Raw genomic sequence first — 8,752 nt, forward strand, 5'->3', positions numbered from 1 at the left:
TGGGTTTTTTGACTTTGTCATTCTCCTGCATTGATAGCCACTCCTCTCTTTCCCTCTGCCAAATTAAGTTCCTTGAGAGTAGCACCAGTGCAGGCATTGGCAAACTCGGCCCTCCAGACATTTTGGGACTACAACTCCCATCAACCCTGACCACTGGTCCTGTTAGCTAGGGATGATGGGAGTTGTAGTCCCAAAACATCTGGGGGGCCAAGTTTGCCTATGCCTGCACCAGAGTGCAGAATTCCACAACTGGAGGCTAATTCACACATGTGTATATCACATGTGCACATGATCAGAATAGATCTCTGCTCACTCAGGGGGACTTCCTTTTGTTCTATAGTCTCATGCATTCCTGACAGCCTCAAAAGCACAGAGTGTTGCTGAAGTGTAGGTGGGTTCCCATGAGGCAAGACACATGGTAACAGCAGGAACCTTTTTTGAATGAACAGGACTGGACAACAGGGGCAAAGCAACTGCTTATATACATTTCTGAAGGCCTGGGCCACTACCACTCCCAACATGATTGGCTGTCTAAACTTCCAAGCTGCAAATCATGACTCAGAGTTTAAGGGCCAATGGCAGAGGCCCAAATCCTGAAATGTTCTGTGATTTGATATCATGTATCGAATCAGAACACAGGGGCTCAGACCACAGAATACATAACAGTTGCCATTTTTAATTGCAATCTTTGGAACACAGAAACTGAAACGTGTAACTGATGGTTCAGGATTCCAGAACATTGTATGGAAAGGTGGTCAGGATGTCATGACACTGTTTTCTGGCCTGTGACTTCCTGCTGGTTTACCTTCTCTTTCAACCCATCACCAACAGATGTGAGTAAGCTTCAAAAAAGAGAAAGAATTCCTGACAAACTCACATGCTCATTGTGCAGCGAGGGAGGGAATGCTAGAAATATAAACTTGCAAGAATTTCATTTTACTTGGGTCAATTTTATGCTGCATGCTCATAGTTCATTTACAAACATGTTGGCAGTCTATACATTATATTAATTAATGGAACCCTTTTGTGTTGAAGCAAAAGAGGGTTTTTTTTTAAAAAAAATGCACAATCTTGAAGTAATTGAAGCCCTAATTATGGTGCACAAAGAGCAAAAACTCTTTTGTAAGTAGCTCTATCGCTTGGAATTTGTGCAATTTATTGTAGCGTTCACATCTTCTTTCCCTAGTACTTTATTTCTTAAAGAAATTTGGAAGTCTAGAATCGGAAGGACCTTCAAAAGTCATCCATTTTAATCTCATGTAATGGCCAGGAACCACCCAACATCTTTAAACGGATTAAGCTGCTCCTATAATGACATATAATCAAATTAAATGATAGTATCCTGAAACTGAAGAGTTGCAGGGACAGGTTGAAGCCCCTGCAGCAAATGTGTTTGTAGAAAAAAGGGGGGAAAGTAAGAAAAAAATAGGCTGTGTACATGCTATACCTTTAAAGCACATTTGAAGCATCTTCTTTCCCTCAGAGATTTCTGGGCACAGGAGCTTACCCCTCACAGAGTTACAATTCCCAGCATCTGACAACTACAGTGCCCAGAATTCTTTGAGGGGGGAAATGTGTTTCAAATGTCCTTCAAAAGCATAGTGTGTATGCAGCCTTAGCGAACAAACAGTTAAGCATGATATTTTTCCAATAGCCATTCTGGAAAAGACAGAAAAAGGGGAGGCGGGGCAGAAGGGACTTTTTTCATAACGAGTCATACCAATGGTCCACATTAAGAGCAATAAGACCTGCACCAGCAGTTAGTACTACCAGATCTCTGGAGAAGAGACTTAATATCATTGTGGCAATTTGTCCTCCTCAACATTTGCCTTTTGCTGTTGTCAGTCTCCTCTGGATGAGAGATGGAAGAGCCAGCCTGTATGTCAGCCATATGTCATCTACCCCTCATCTCTGAACTGTATTTGGAGTGCAGCAATACAAGTTCCAGAAACTTTCTTGTTGATTAACTCTTATTTTGCTTCTGTATGCCAAATGGTTGATTCTTGACATTTTTTAAATTTACTGGCCTGTAATTTGTATGTTTGAATTGCTAACGCTCTGTATTTTGATGCTTTGAATGTTTGCTGTAAGCTGCTTTGGGCACAGCTCATTGTAGAAAAGTGGAATATAAGTAAACTCTATCAATTAATGTTAACAGCTCTTCGGAATCTCAGGAATCTTTTTTCTAGTTCCTCTGAATTTTTTTTCTTACTGGGACAACAATCCCCAAACTGGTGCCCTCCTGTCAATTGGCCATACTGGAAAGGACTGATTGAGTTATGAGTTAAAAACATCTGGAGGCACCAGGTTGACAAAAGCTGAACTAGACATTCTGGAAGATCACGCACTTGAAATTTGTGCTGTGTATTACTAAGTTCCTGCCTGGCCACCACTCTGATTCTTTCTACTAATGACTACAAAGACTTTGCAATTTTTGTCTAACTCACCTTAGAAAATGACTTTCATATGGGTTCACAGTATAGAGCTGTGAACAGGGGAAGCAGCTTTCGTTATCTGGAGTTGAAGACACTTAAAAGACATTTGCATTTTTAAAATATAATTAAACCTGATTTGTTTAAATGTAGAACAGGGAAAACATTTCGCAACAGCCAAATGGCCTGAGGTCCCTGCTATCTGACAAACATAATTTCTTGATTGACAGAGGATTTGAGGATAGATGAAGGCATTTGAAATAGCCACAAAATATGGAACTAGCTGAGATGACTGGCAGAATCCGAGACCTGGGAGAGGAGAGGGTCGAAGAAGATTGGAAGAAATTCAAGATTTATTTTAAAAAATACTGTAATTTGGTTGAATGTTAAAAAAGGATGCTAGATCATAAATAATTGTGCACCACTAAAATAGAAGGAATTAAGATGATAAGTAAATTTGAGGAAAAATTATAAACCTATTGGAGAATTTATAGATTATATTTAAATGAATTTGACACAAGAGTGTAAACAAGATGATAAATTGCTGGCAAGAATTGAAAATGATGCAAATGAGAGCGGGAGGCGGGAGGGAGTCCATAGATGTCAAGAAAAGATGTTATGATATATGTTATGCTGTTTTTATTTTTGCATTTATGTTTAAAACCCAAATAAAATATATTTAAAAAAAAAGAAATAGCCACAAAATATTTAGCATCCACTTACAAAGCTCTCCTCTCTGCTCATATAATACGGGGTATTCTCCATGAAGTATGAATCTGCAGTCCAGATACTAATTCAGAGATTCCAAGGCTTCACACTTTGCATGTCTGTCATTCAAATGACTGCTGCGCTCCCACGGGATGGTTTGCCTGTAGTAGTAGAGCTTCTGAACAAGAGCAGTTCCGCTTAAACTAGGCTTCCAAACAACATTACCACATCAGCTATACACTTTTGGGGGGGCGGGGGGAGAAGGAATTTTGCAGTGGTGAACACTCCTAATCTGCATCGTGAAGAACAGCACACAAATGTCTCTGCATGTTCCAACGTGAGGCCATTGAAAGGAGTTTCCGCAGGGTGACCATAAAGCATAAACTGATCTGATTTCATGCACTTGGTTTTCTCTAATGGTGAGTTATTCATGGAAGTCATTTGCGGTCTCTGTGGGATTGCCTATTGTTTTTATGCACCTTTAACTCAGCCATGTATGCATTATCCTCGAAGCATGTGGGTGTGCTATGGGAACCAAAACACATATGACTGCTATGACTAAAGAGGTCTATTTCTTTCTCCTCTTTTATCATGGCAGTTGCATGTACTAATGTACAGAAGTCTATTTTCATATACCAGACGGTTGTTAAGCCACTTATAATACTATGAAGACAGGAGTATTATATGTGATTACAGCCACTTAGCTGCCCCCTAAAGAAAGTTCTGAATGCTAAGTACATTTCAGTTGCTAAAGACAGGATGAGCACAGAGTGTACAATGGATGACTATTTGAATGCAACCATTGTAAACAGCTATCATGGTTTACCAGATGTACAGTACCTATCCCTTTATTAGTTTTATGATTATAGTCAGCAATATTCATTACCATAAAACTAGCTATAAATATGTATTTAGAGAGTACATTATAAACCAATAGGTTTCTTAATGGTTCCCATGCACTATAAAACAAATAGTGTAAAAATGCAGGAATACAATATGATCTGTTATAATTTTGTTGTTTTTAAAACAAAGAGAAAGATGTGTGAATTATTTCTCATGTGCTGTCTTGAGGAAAATGGGAGGTGTGTCAAAAGGAAAATCAGAATGGACAAGATGGCTGATTACTGATTTTAGCCTTTACTGTGAAGGTTTGACAAACTTGTCATTACCAATATCAGTTTTCCGTATAAAACATTTGCAAGTATGACATAGCAGAGGTGTTTAATGCTATTGCTGCAAAACGTGAAATACACAGTCATAAAGTGATTCCTGCAAATAATGCACTTGTAGAGAATTGGGGCGGGAAGAATAGTTGGGCTTTATAAGCTGCTTACATGGCTTATGAAGTCAGTCTGTGATAAAATAAAATAGCTAATGCTATTCAACAGAAGGATAGCATCCTGGTCAAGGGAAGTAATAGTACCACTCTATTCTGCTTTGGTCAGACTACACCTGGAGTACTGTGTCCAGTTCTGAGCACCACAGTTTACGAAGCATATTGACAAGCTGGAATGTGTGCATAGGAGGGCAACCAAGATGATCAATGGTCTGGAAACCAATCTTTATGAGGAATGGTTGAGGAGGGGTATGTTTAGCCTGGAAAAGAGGAGACTGAGAGAATAGCCATCTTCAAATATCTGAAGGGCTGTCACATAAAGATGGAGCAAACTTGTTTTCTCCTGCTCTGGAGGCTGGGACCTGAACTCTAAAATTCTATGATTCTATGAAGGCTGCTCATAAGGCTTACTCCTTGCAGACATCTGCACCAAGGCATGGATATCCATTCAGGGGCACACATGAGAAGTAGCAAGTAGAAAACTGACCTGTGAATCAGGAAGTTCCTTCTTCAAATCTTGCTTCTGGAATGAATTCGTAGGTCACTGCAGGCAAACCATTCCCTGTCAGGCCACAGTTATCCTCTACCATCCATCTGCAATATGGGAGATAATAATACGGACTTACCTTACAAGTTGTTTGTAAGGACTACTGCTAGATAATGCATGTGAAATGCTTTGAACACTTGGAAGTGCTGTACAACTGTGAACTCTAATTAGATTAGGGTCACTAATTGGAAAGAATATTTCATCACCTTATATGAACAGCTGACAGCTTGGACAGTGACCAAACGGGATATTTGTCACAAGTGTGATCAATTAAAGGTATCTGTTGCTAATTAATCTGACTTCTGGGTATATTTTGATATTACATTGCAGAAATTAGTATAAGACCACTGAACAAAATGATGTGGTTGTACAATACTTGTAACTGTGTATTTTACTTTGCATGAGATTTCCACATGAATAATTATTATTCCCAAACTGTGACTTTTGGATGTTTTTCTGCAACTGTGATTCTGTATCTGTGAGGTCAGATTCTAGCAGAGGAACCTGCTGAACAGGTCAAACTAGTTTCTTGCTAGGTTAATGGTGGCAGCTGTTCTGTACTGAATCCAAAGTTGCACCCCGAGATCCCCAGGACCCACCCCCAAAATAACTTCACATGGACACTTATTTTAGTTTAAGTTTTTGGACAAATTTTGGCCACAACTTTATTGAAATACAACCACATGAGCAGTATTGGCTTAAGCATTGACTCCCGACTCTAACTGACTCCACCTCTCTGGGTGATAGTCCAATGGGGTAAACCAAACGAGGGAGCAAGGTTGATGAGGACCAACCAAAGCTCACCCCGGGGTTCCTGTGGTCCTGGCATGGCCCTAACTCCTCAAGCGGACTTCGGACAAGATCCAGGACACCCCAAATTCCTTTAACGGAATACCCAGTTCCTGGAGGGGCAGGTGATGGTCGCACCTCCCCTCCCCACAGTCCAACTGAGTCAATGCCTAACCACCACCTTACAAGTTGTGACGATTGCTAAGGGGTAGGCAAAAACCAAGTGGCTAAAGCCAATCTGCCAAATGGAAAAAATTCCTACGCAGCCCCTGTTCCAAAACAGGCAACCAAAACCAAAGCAAGGCCAAGCGACTCTGCCTAAATCTAGGGAGGGTGGGCAGGTGTTGGCAGCGTGAGGCAAGTGCCCCTACTTGCGTCACGCTGCCGGTTCTAAAGTCCCTGGGATCACGCCACCCTCCAGCAATTGGCTAAAACAGCCTGGCGTGATCCCAGGGCTATGGCCAGGACATCTAGCTACTCCCCCGCAATTTAACCCTGTAAGGGGAGAGTCCTGGGGGCCCGTGCACAACCAGGACCCTCTATTAGGAGGATCCCATCTATGGATTTGGGGGCACCATTCCCCTGAAAACTAATGGGAAGGAAAGATCTGTTGGAGTGTTAATGCTGTGAGAGCCCTTCCATCTTATACTCAGGTTGTATATACATGCAGATAAAACCATGTATCCTAAAAATACCACAGACTCCATTGAATGAGTGCTAGCACTTCTGGAGTCTCTTATAGCTGGGGGACTGGGATGCATACAACACTATGTAAGAAGCATTTAAAAACCAAACAGCTAGAATTATAGGACCAAGGCAGCTATTTGAAAGAAGTGCCAAGCTGCTGGTTACGTACTGACTGTGCTCTAAGTCTGCTTCCACTCAGGTATGAATTTAAAGTGGACATGGCAAAAAAGCAGCTCTTTATTTTCTTGACAGATGAATGAAAAGTATAGTCTAAAATGGATCCCCATGTGGCAGCACACTAAGATTGAAGTGTATTGCACCTGGAATCTGGATGAAAACCCATCTCGTTTCCCTATCCCTGACAGGCACGAGGTAGGCAACCAAGCTGAAAATTTGCCAGCTGTATAATGTGAAACTTCATTTGAATTTCAATGAAAAGGTGATGCATAAAGAAAGACCTGGCTCACAAGGCAGCAGATTTTGCTTTTAAGTGCATACTAAATATTAAGCTTGTTATGCCTATTCAGCACAAAAGACAGGTACATTTTCAAAAGTAATTTTAAAAGTTAGAAGTCGGACCGCCAACAAAATGTTGCAGCCTGAAGTACTCGTGCTGAGTGTTCCAGTCAGTCAGCAATGCCCTTTTGTAGGATATTCCATTCCAGTCCTCCTTCCTTCCAGTGTTACATGCCCCCCCCGCCAGCCTGCCACTGTTCCATGGCCATTGATCAAACTTAGTCCTCATTGGGCACTCTTTGGGTTCCTTCCGTCTTGTCGTTTTTCGACCTCTGGCCCATTGCCTAGCTGCTGCTTACAAGAAGGCAGAGGCAGTGGCGAGGTCAGCATAGTGCAAACACACCAGCAGGAGTGCCAGATTGGCTCCACCAATGCATTTGCACATTGCTGCCACCCCAAACTTTTATCTCTTAGTAAGAAGCAGAAGCTTCTTACTGAGTGCTCAGTAAGAATCAGTAAATCAGCCCTGAGTGCTCACTGGAAGGACAGATCCTGAAGCTGAGGCTCCAATACTTTGGCCACCTCATGAGAAGAAAAGACTCCCTGGAAAAGACCCTAATGTTGGGAAAGATGGAGGGCACAAGGAGAAGGGGACGACAGAGGACGAGATGGTTGGACACTGTTCTCGAAGCTACCAACATGAGTCTGACCAAACTGCGGGAGGCAGTGGAAGACAGGAGTGCCTGGTGTGCTCTGGTCCATGGGGTCACGAAGAGTCAGACACGACTAAACGACTAAACAACAACAAGCAGAAGCACAACTGACTGGTGGTCAAATGTGTGGTGCCACCTCACCCCACTATCCACTACCACCTTAGTTAAAGTTGCCATCTGAAAAAAATTTGCTTTCATTTCGATATTCATTAGGCCCAGCAGTTGCAAGCAGAAATCAACCATCCCAGCCGCTTGTGCAGGAACGACCCACTGATTAATGTTCCACAATATAGTTTCTCATGCATAAAGAATCAGAGCCAGGTAGTTGCTAACTACTTTTTAAGTCTTATTTCCTTTATCTTTAATGCCATCATCAGTTACCTAAGATATTCCAAGTTGTCAGCACAGAACTCGCATAAAGAGAACTCTCTGGGCCTATTAAAAAAGGCTGTAAAAATTCTAATGCTGGTCACATGTTCCTCATGTAATGTGAGCTCCAGCCCTGGGAAACATTTATCTGTGCAGGAACATCTAATAAATAGTCACACTCTCCATTCAGTTCTATCCATTCAGATGCTGTGACGGCATTCAAGACAGTTTTGCTGTTTGAATGGTAAAAAATCGTGAAGAGGAAGCATAAATTGGCATGAAAGAATCACATTGGTTTTTATCAACATAACAGATGATGGCATACTGCCCAAAGGCTGACCATACCAGAAATGGCTACGTTCATTGTGAAAGGAAAGGAAAGGAAAGGAAAGGAAAGGAAAGGAAAGGAAAGGAAAGGAAAGGAAAGGAAAGGAAAGGAAAGGATTAAACTAAAGCATGCTCTAGCATTTCAGGGTTTGTAGTCTTGAATAAAAGAATTGATTATTATGAATTAAGACTAGATTGGATGCCATTAGCTTAGTTAGTGATTTCAAAATAATAAGCTGGGATGCTTCCTTCCCCCTTAGTGAGTTATAGGGATCTTGTGAATGGGCAGATGCAGTTCAATAATCTATCATTTTAGATTTGGAATTTATTTTATTTTTATCTGTTCAGTTTTATGGCAATAACTTTTAAAAAGTAACTAGAGAGAAAC

At 41.3% G+C, this 8,752-nt stretch overlaps 1 long non-coding RNA gene across 1 annotated transcript; it reads left to right on the top strand.

Annotated features, from left to right (window-relative positions):
• Positions 1 to 503: 503 nt before the first annotated feature.
• LOC309342536 lies at positions 504 to 5,317 on the top strand. Its single transcript, XR_014156887.1, has 2 exons — positions 504 to 833; positions 4,897 to 5,317. It is a non-coding gene; the product is annotated as an uncharacterized lncRNA (long non-coding RNA).
• The last annotated feature ends 3,435 nt before the right edge of the window (positions 5,318 to 8,752 follow it).

Source organism: Podarcis erhardii (assembly GCF_964252035.2).
Source record: "Podarcis erhardii genome assembly, chromosome: 5".
NCBI classification, from domain to species: domain Eukaryota; kingdom Metazoa; phylum Chordata; class Lepidosauria; order Squamata; family Lacertidae; genus Podarcis; species Podarcis erhardii.